General features: G+C 59.5%; 1 long non-coding RNA gene across 3 annotated transcripts; it reads right to left on the bottom strand.

Moving 5' to 3' along the window:
- Nucleotides 1–504: 504 nt before the first annotated feature.
- Nucleotides 505–8,402, bottom strand: LOC114105760 (uncharacterized). 3 transcript variants are annotated; one of them, XR_003585086.2, is made up of 3 exons: nucleotides 7,903–8,402; nucleotides 2,934–3,136; nucleotides 505–1,184 (listed from the first exon to the last, which is right to left on the bottom strand). It is a non-coding gene; the product is annotated as an uncharacterized lncRNA (long non-coding RNA). The 3 variants fall into 3 exon arrangements; XR_003585087.2 differs by lacking the exon at nucleotides 505–1,184 and adding an exon at nucleotides 1,336–1,906; XR_011708169.1 differs by lacking the exons at nucleotides 505–1,184; nucleotides 2,934–3,136 and adding an exon at nucleotides 6,662–7,195.
- Between the last annotated feature and the right edge of the window lie 676 nt (nucleotides 8,403–9,078).

Below are 9,078 nucleotides of genomic sequence, written 5' to 3'. Positions count from 1 at the left end.
CGGCCCAAGCCAGACAGACTTTCATTTCTCCAAGGAGCCCAAAGCCCTCAGCTGCCTTAGGAAGGGAGCAGAAAGAGCCACGGCTTCTGACGAGTGCGCAGGGTCTGACTCTACGCCTAGATCCCCTCTGTGTGCGCTTGTGACTCTCGGCCATGGCGGTGACCATCAAATCTGGAACTGCTGTCTCAGTTTATAGTACAGACCCTGGCACCCAGAGGCATGAGGCAGGTTAAAGACTTTAAAGAGTCAAGGAAACAGACACTTGAAAAAAGTAGTCTAGCAGGGCACAGTGGCCCATGCTGTGAGCCCCGCAGCTTAGAGGCTGAGGCAGGAGGATCATGAGTTCAAAGCCAGCCTCAGCAACTTCGTGAGACCTCAGTAACTTAGTGAGATGCCGTCTGTAAACGAAAAATAAAAAGGGCTGGGGATGTGGCTCAGTGGTTAAGTGTCCCTGGGTTCCATCCCTGGTATCAAAAAACAAAACAGAACAAAACAAACAACAACAACAACAACAAAATTCTAATTGTTACCTTAGAAAATATTTCCAGGGTACAAAGTGGATATGAGACAATTGGTTACTTATGGCGTTAGCCTTCGAAGGTCACAGGGGAGCCCAGGTCCCAGTCAGGGCTGCGGAGGTCACAGTGGGAATCCAGATGGGTGGGCGGTAGAGGTGGGCGGGGGAGGAGAGCTGGCCTCGGTGCCGCGGTGTGCGGTCACCTGCACAGACGACAGGCCCCAGAAGAAGCCGTGCAAACATGAGTGGGGACGGGCGGGAGGCCAGGGCAGAGAGTGGGCAGTGCTCTGGAGGCCATGAGATACACCCGCGCCCTCTCCCAGGAGGCCCTTTCCTGCCCTTACCATGGACAGTCCAAATGGCCTGGGCCTGGGTTCGGAAGTGTGGCTGTCACTACCGGCTCTGGCAGCAGCAGTGTGGACCTAGGCCCTGGCTGAGTCCGGGAGCCCTGGGCTGGCTGCAGGCCGACTGGAGCAGAGGCTGCGTCTTAGAGGAGTGAGTACTGGGCGCGGGGTTGGCACATCTGCCCAAGAGGCTGCGCGGGCAATGACTGGCTCAGTAGTGAGTGTCGTCCAAAACCAGGGTCCGTGGGGACAGCGGCCAACGGGCATGTGGGCCGAGAAGCGGCTGTGTCCTCATCAGCACGACCGTGGGTTGGGTCTGAACCCTGTGGGAGGCGGAGGATGCAGGAAGAGTCTGAGGGCTCCCTCTCACTGGCCTGGGGACAAGGTGACGGAATGGGATCAGGCTGGGCAGGAGCACACGCTTGCCTCATTGGGGCGTCACACAGCCTGGTTCTGAAAGGCTGTTTGGCTTGAAGTGCCCGGCGGGTAGGACCAGGTCAGAGGCAGCACTCGGGGACAGTGCCTGCCAGCAGGGCCTGGGCCAGGGGTGCCAGGCAGTGAGGCCCGGGTGGGCGGGCTGGCTTCACTGTCTCTCAGGACTGCAGGGACAGGGCAGGCTGGTGTGGGCGTCACCGGGGCAGGTTCTGTCTGTGAGTGGGGGGTGGTGGGGCTGGGAGGTGGGGTGACGTGGAACACAGTTCCTCGGCTGAGGAAGGCAGAGGGGTGCTCGCCTGTCCCTGGTTAGAGGCCTGGGTGGCACGTTGGCAGCAGGATGGAGGAAAGGGCCCAGGGGTAGCTCTGACGCTCGCTCGTACGAGGCTGGTACCAGGCTCGTACCCTGCCGAGCCCATCAGGGTCGGGAGGAGAGGGGGATGCCCACGAAGGTGGAGGAGCGTTGGGGGAGCGTTGGGAGGTATTTTCCTCCTTCATCATTTGGGCCTCGCCCCCTCCTCGCCGCCTCTCCCCCTTGGGTGCTTTCCTCTGCTGGCCCTGGGCTCCTCCGGAGGAGAACCTCGTGCGGCCTCAAGCCCTGAGATCCTTCACCCTGGGACGGAGATGAAAAGAAACTGAGGAATGTAAACATCCTCTCCTCTTCCTGGAAGACTGGCCAGGCCCTGCTTTGTTGATCAGCTCAGAGTTAAACAGTGTGTGAGTATTTTCTTGAAAGGCTCTCTCTTCCGCTGTTCCTAAGGCGCACTCTGCTGCAATTTCTTTAAATCATTTTTTTGCTTAGAAGCATCAATGGACACTCCCGCTCCACTGCTCTGGTGGCTCCACGGCAGCAGGAACAAGCCCGGGAGGCCTGAGCCGCAGGTGCCCCCTCTGCAGGCCCACCTGCCCGCCCCTGTGAGGCCAGCCCAGCTGTCCTTCTGCAGAGTGACGATAGTGCGTGAACTAAACTGGGTTGGTGGCCTCATTTTGGTTCAATGATTCCTTTATTCCCCAATGTTCTTTGCAATTTTCAATCCAGGGTGATTCTTTGTATTCCTGGAGGGAAGCTATAATAAGTGCAGTGGTTTTTTCTTTTTAGTATAAAAATTTCCAATGCCCTTTCTATTAATTGATAAAAGAAAGGTCAAGTTACATCAGGAACTCAACACTGCACTACATCTGGCGCATCTGGCGTTGGAGAGGGGAGCAGAGTGGGCTGCAGCTCCCGGGAGCCAGACCCCGCAGGAGCCAGACCCCAGGCTGAGGTGTGTCTCAGAGCAAGCCCCTGACTTTCCAGAGAGCTCTTGCTGGGGAAGGAGTGCGAGGTGGGGGCTGGGAGGTGGGGGTCATGGTGAACAGCAGTTTCTCCGCCGAGGAAGGCGGAGGGGTGCCTGCCTGTCCCCTGGTTAGAGGCCTGTCTGTGAGTGCGAGGTGTGGGGGACAGCCAGTGGTCAGCTGGGCAGGAGGACTGACCCAGCCCGAGGCTCTGCTACAGGCCACTCTTCCCTGAGGGTGAAGGCCGCCCCTCCTCCCACGCCCCTGGCGGTTCCCAAGGCCGCCTTCTCCTGCTCATCGTGTGTGAGGACACATTCACTTTGTCCTGTAAACCAGAAGAGTGTGACAGTCCTCCGACTCCTTACCCTTGACACATGTCACCTATCTCTGGAAAAAGGCCGGTGCTTGTCACACACAAGACAGAGTCAAAGCTCGATGTTCTCCGGCTTCTCCAGCCTGGTGGGTTGCCACTCAGAAGGGGAAAGAGAGCCACGGTTGTCCCCAACGCCTCCTGCAGTGACGGCGTCAGACGATCGACATGCTCTGAACCTCAGTTTGTAAACAGCACCTACAAGTTAAGGAGTGGGGTTGAGTTTCCTTTTTATTAATATCTAGGAACTTTCCCAAGCACGTCCCTTGGGTCTGTTCACTGTGACCCTGAGTATGATGCTCCCACCTCCCGGCTCTCCTGTGTAGGTTCCTGGTCTAGGCAAGGTGAGGCCTGCGGCTCCTCCTCGGGCTCTGTCTGTATTGCTGGAGTGTGGCACCGAGGCGCGTGGCACAGAGACATGTGGCACTAAGGTGCGTGGCACAGAGGCATGTGGCACCGAAGCACGTGGCACAGAGACGTGTGGCACAGAGGGATGTGGCACAGAGGTGCGTGGCACAGAGACATGTGGCACAGAGGTGTGTGGCACAGAGGTGTGTGGCACCTAGGCGCGTGGCACAGAGGTGTGTGGCATAGAGGCTAGTGGCACCCAGGCATGTGGCACCAAGGTGCGTGGCACAGAGACATGTGGCACCTAGGCATGTGGCACAGAGGTACGTGTCACAGATACATGTGGCACTGAGGCGTGTGGCACTGAGCACCGAGGCACGTGGCACAGAGACATGTGGCACCAAGGCGAGTGGCACCCAGGTACGTGGCACAGAGGTGCGTAGCACAGAGGTGCATGGCACAGAGGCGTGTGGCACAGAGGGATGTGGCACAGAGGCACATGGCGCAGAGGCGCGTGGCACAGAGGTGCGTGGCACAGAGGTGTGTGGCACAGAGCCGAGGCCTGGAAAGGCCAAGGAGAAAGTGCTCTTCCTCAGTGCTCTCCAGCAGAGCTCCGGCTCCAGGCTCGACGAGGAAGCACAGGGGACAGTGCTCACCACAGCGTCCTCCTGCTCAGCCTCCCTCCCTCCCCGGCCTCCCTGCCTCCCTGAGATGCCTTTTCTCACAGTGTGAAGGCTGCGTTTGAATCCTATTTCCATCTTTGAGTCTGCAACCTAAGTAAGGCCAGTCCTGGAGGCCCTGTCCCCCCTCCACTGCCCCAAACCCCTACAGGGGGGCTCGGGGCACCAGTGACCGCAGGGAACAGGAGGCCTGCGCTCGAGGGCCCTGGGAGGGCTGTGCTGACTGGGAAGAGGGGCTCTGTCTGAATTGCTGGAGTGTGACAATACACTCCGGACTGCGCACACCCATGTCCGCCCAGGGAGGGGACGGCCTGGGCAAAGCGGGTGTCCCTGCCTGGCCGGGGCGGCCACACTGGGCGGAGCTTCCTCTCCTGGTACAGGGCTGCATGTGGACCTGGTGAGGGGTGAGCTTGAGGGGTCACCCTGCCACACACCTGACCCACGCCCTGGGGACGGGAGGAGCAGAGGGCCAAGAGGCGTTGCCTGGGGCTCTTCCTCACAAGCTCAGGGCGTCCTTCTGCAGCTATTTGGTAAGAAGTCAAGACCCTGGAGGGAGGGTGGGGCAGCCGCCACGGCCTGAGCAGCTTGTCAACGAGGACGCAGGCTTTCAGTGCCACCTGGGTTCCCCTGAGACGCCACTTCAGCTCGCCTCGTCCCAGGGCTTTGGGGTGGCTGGCAGGAGGGACTGGACACTGCTGGCCCCTGAAGCAGGCTCTGCTGGCAGAAGGCAACAGACTGGGAGCACAGGGGTGGACTCAGGGCAGGAGCGGAGCAGAGTGGGAGGGAGGGAGGGTGCTGCCCGGGGCCCTCAGTCCCGTCCCCTGAGGCCACCAGGCTTGCTAGGCACCGGCTCGGAGGTAAGTCGAGCTGAACCTGGGGCCCAATGGCACTCTGAGCTCACCCAGATGTCTGACCTTCTGACAGCTGTGGTCTCAGCGGCTCCCCACCCTCAGGACAGTGTTGGCCCTCAGGAGACCTAGCGGGATGACTGCTCGCAGGGCCTCAGGGTGGGGAGACCCCTGACATTGCAGACTCCTCTCTGAGTCCTCCGCCACCGCACAGAGCGTGTGTCCCCTTCCTCAGTCTGTAGCGGGGGTGCGTGGCCCCCGCAGAGCAGGTGGTCACACAGACGCAGCAGAGCCCGGTGGGCAGCAGCCCTGGGCCAGACGTCTCCCTTGCCACTGGGAACTGAGACCTTTTCTGTCACCGTGGCTGAGCCCTCACAGAGGCTAGGGACCACAAGGGCTGCTCACCAAGGACGGTGGAGGAGACAGAGGGCTGTGGAGCTTCACAGCCAGGCCCTGACAGAAGCTAGGACGCCAGGGGGTCACCAGGGGCATCTCGGAGCTCAGGCATGGAGGGTCCTAGGAGCGTCTGGGGACACAGGCGCAGGAGGGTCAGCAGGGGAGTGTGTGAGCATGGGTAGGGAGTCCCGCACAGGGGTGGGGAATGCGCTCCCTGGCAGGAGACCTTCTGTGAGTCTGCAGTAACCACCTGCCAATGGCGCTGAGGTCCCTCTAGGTGGCACACTCACCCTGGGGGACAGCCTGTGTGTTGGGCCACTGGGGGAGTTTCCACAGACCCCTTCTTCAATGCTCCCTACGCACAAAGAGGGACGCAGCCACTTGGCCTCACCCAAAATCTACACGTCACTGGACACGACCCGTGTGAACCCCTCCCTGCCCAGGCTGCCTAGGCTGCTGCTCAGGCTGGGGTGACCAGCAGGCGCCCAGTGCAGACTGCGCTCCATTGTGGCGTTTCTCCAGCCCCACTGGGATAGCACTCCACACGGCCATTCTAGAACCTGAGTCTCCAAATTCCCGCAGTCACTGTGCCTCCAGGATCTCAGGTTAGGTGGCCTCTGACCTCTCCGCACAGCTGTTCAAGCCTCGTTGACTCACTTCATCTGCAGAATCGTCGTCGGAGGCAGATGTCCACCTTTCTCTGGCTCTGTGGTCCAGGCAACTGAGGCACAAGGAGGTGTAAGGATGGCCTTAACGAAAAGCCTGAGAAACTTCACCTGAAACAAAGCTGCATCCCCACGAGGCACACCTACAGAGCCTCCAATACGGTCATCAGGCATAGCCTGACCAAAGAAGTCACTTCTCACAACCCTGACGAACTCAGAGTGAAGTCTCTGCTTGTGCCCTCGCCCTGATAAAGGCAAGAGGCGAGAAAACCAGGTGGGAACCACCAGACCAGATGCCTTAACCTCAGGACACAGGACGTCACCGAGAAACCCGGTAGCAGCTGAGAGGGAGTGAAAGGGTGAACAGACGCTCAGCCAGCGACACCGATGCACACACCGGAGAGCCTGGTGAGGAGCCAGACTGACATCCCAACTCTTCTCGTCGTCTGCCTGATCCTCTGCATCGTCCTCACACTCTCAAACTCTACAGCCACATCTGGACCCTGGAGAGAATGGCGACCTCTCCTTATGACCCTCTCCTCAACCGGCCGTCAGCTCCGCCCAGGAGAAGCCTGCCTTGGTTCCTGACCTGATCACCGAGCCCTGAGTGAGTGGGCATCTGCTGGACTTAGACCTGCCCTTGGGCTTAGCATCACAGAGGGCAAGTCTGTCATGGGCCTGTCATGATCAGGTGTGTTCCCAGTGCTTAGAGCTAACCTAGAATCGTTGGCTGTGGGTTGATCATGTCTATCGCAGTGCCCGGCACTAAGGACTGACATTCCTTGATTGAGAACCTAGAGTGGAATTGTATTGAGTGATCTGAGTGAATAAAGCATTGACAAGGGCAGAAGCGCATGGACCTTCTCTGTTTCCCCCGCTGGACTGCATAAGTCGCACCTTTGTCCACCACGACAGGCGGTCAAGGAACTAAGGTCACAGAGAGTGACACAGAAACTCGAAACGTGAACCCAGGCAGTCTGGATGGGAAGACGCTGCTTGGTCATCACACAGATCCCACGGTCCGCGCAGTGTAGATGCTGCTGTGCTGGGCCACGAGGCTGCCTGAGGAAGAGGACGTGGGAAGGCCAGTTCCCATGCAGAGCTGACCTAGGGGAGCACAGTGACACCCTTTGCCAGGCAGGTCTGTGTCTCCGCCTTCCATTCCCCGTCCCTGGGGACCCAGGGGCTGCCCCATCTGTGAGTCAATGGCATTTATTGCTTCAGGGCGAGGTCGGTGCAGAACAAAGAGGTCTTTCATCTTAGAGGCCCCAGGCTGACATTCTGTGATCAACTGCAGGACTTTAGTCATAAATCCATGTTCTGTTTAAACAACAACCACAAAAAAAGTGTTTTGTAACTTCCAAAGCTTCCCTTGCCACTCAAAGCCCAGGGCTCCTGGCTCAGCCCAGGGTGTGTGTTCCCCAGACCTAGCTAAGGAGGCAGAGGCTGTGTAGACAGGGACTTCCCTCTCCTGAACAAGCGGGATTGGAAGGCAGAGCTGGCAAGGGGAGGGAACCACCCGGGAACCACACATGGCCTGGGTACTCGTGCCCTTAAGCAAGGGCAGGGGTGACCTCCTTAGCAAAGCCCTGTGCTTGGGCACATGGGTGCCACACAGTCTCTAGGCAGAAGGACACATTTGGAAGGGACATTGAAGCTGTCTCCAAGAGTCCCGCACACTGCGCTCTGGAGGAGAGAATCAGCTGCCAGCCTGGGGTCTCTCGCGGGGACTGCCTCCTTCTGTCCAAGGTGGCTTCAGTTTCCTCTGAGCACAGGGAGAGAGAGCAAACAGAGCTGACTGTCGCAGAATTGAGGGGACCCGAGCCAGACTCTGGGGAAGCCAAGAGAGCTAGAGTTTGCACAACAGGAGGGGGGGAGGAGCGGGGACGGGAAGGAGGGCTGCGGTGTCTTCTCAGGAGCCCTAGAGTCACCAGTGGGCATGAACAAGGACACCAGTGGGCATGAACAATTCCAGAGGAAGGAACAGTCATGAGACAGCTGTGAGCTGAACAGGGTCTGGAACTTACAAAGATCTGGACATCATCTGAATTCCCAAAAGCCAAAGTTGGAAGACCTTCAGGTATACACGATGCATTGAGCAGAGACCCAAAGTGGGGCTAGGTGAGCATCAGAGCACAGGAAAACTGCACTGACCCCAAGACCCAGCAAAACCCCAGAGTGCAAACCAGAGCGTGAGAGAGATACAGAGAAGCCACTGAAGAGGGATGAAGCAGGAAATGAGATCCACAGCAGGAGGTGAGATCCACAGCAGGAGGTGAGACCCACAGCAGGAGGTGAGATCCACATCAGGGGGTGAGACCCACAGCAGGGGGTGAGATCCACAGCAGGGGGTGAGATCCACAGCAGGAGGTGAGATCCACAGCAGGGGGTGAGATCCACAGCAGGGGGTGAGACCCACAGCAGGAGGTGAGATCCACAGCAGAAGGTGAGATCCACAGCAGGAGGTGAGATCCACAGCAGGAGGTGAGATCCACAGCAGGGGGTGAGACCCACAGCAGGGGGTGAGATCCACAGCAGGGGGTGAGATCCACAGCAGGAGGTGAGATCCACAGCAGGGGGTGAGATCCACAGCAGGGGGTGAGACCCACAGCAGGAGGTGAGATCCACAGCAGAAGGTGAGATCCACAGCAGGAGGTGAGATCCACAGCAGAGAGAAGGGGAGGGAGAGGAGGAGAGGAGGGAGAGGAGGAGATGGAGAGGAGGGGAGGAGGGAGAGGAGGGGAGGGAGAGGAGGGAGAGGAGGAGAGGAGGGGAGGGAGAGGAGGGGAGGGAGAGGAGGGGAGGGAGAGGAGAGGAGGGAGAGGAGGGGAGGGAGAGGAGGGGAGGGAGAGGAGGAGAGGGAGAGGAGGGGAGGGAGAGGAGGGGAGGAGGGAGAGGAGGGGAGGGAGAGGAGGGAGAGGAGGGGAGGGAGAGGAGGGGAGGGAGAGGAGGGGAGGGAGAGGAGGAGAGGAGGAGAGGAGGGGAGGGAGAGGAGGGAGAGGAGGAGAGGAGGGAGAGGAGGAGAGGAGGGGAGGGAGAGGAGGGGAGGGAGAGGAGGGAGAGGAGGAGAGGAGGGGAGGGAGAGGAGGGGAGGAGGGGGAGGAGGGGAGGGAGAGGAGGGGAGGGAGAGGAGGGGAGGGAGAGGAGGAGAGGAGGGGAGAGAGGAGGAGAGGAGGGGAGGGAGAGGAGGGGAGGAGGGAGAG

Source organism: Marmota flaviventris, chromosome 7 (assembly GCF_047511675.1).
Source record: "Marmota flaviventris isolate mMarFla1 chromosome 7, mMarFla1.hap1, whole genome shotgun sequence".
Taxonomy (NCBI): domain Eukaryota; kingdom Metazoa; phylum Chordata; class Mammalia; order Rodentia; family Sciuridae; genus Marmota; species Marmota flaviventris.
This window is presented reverse-complemented; position numbering and strand designations above follow the sequence as displayed.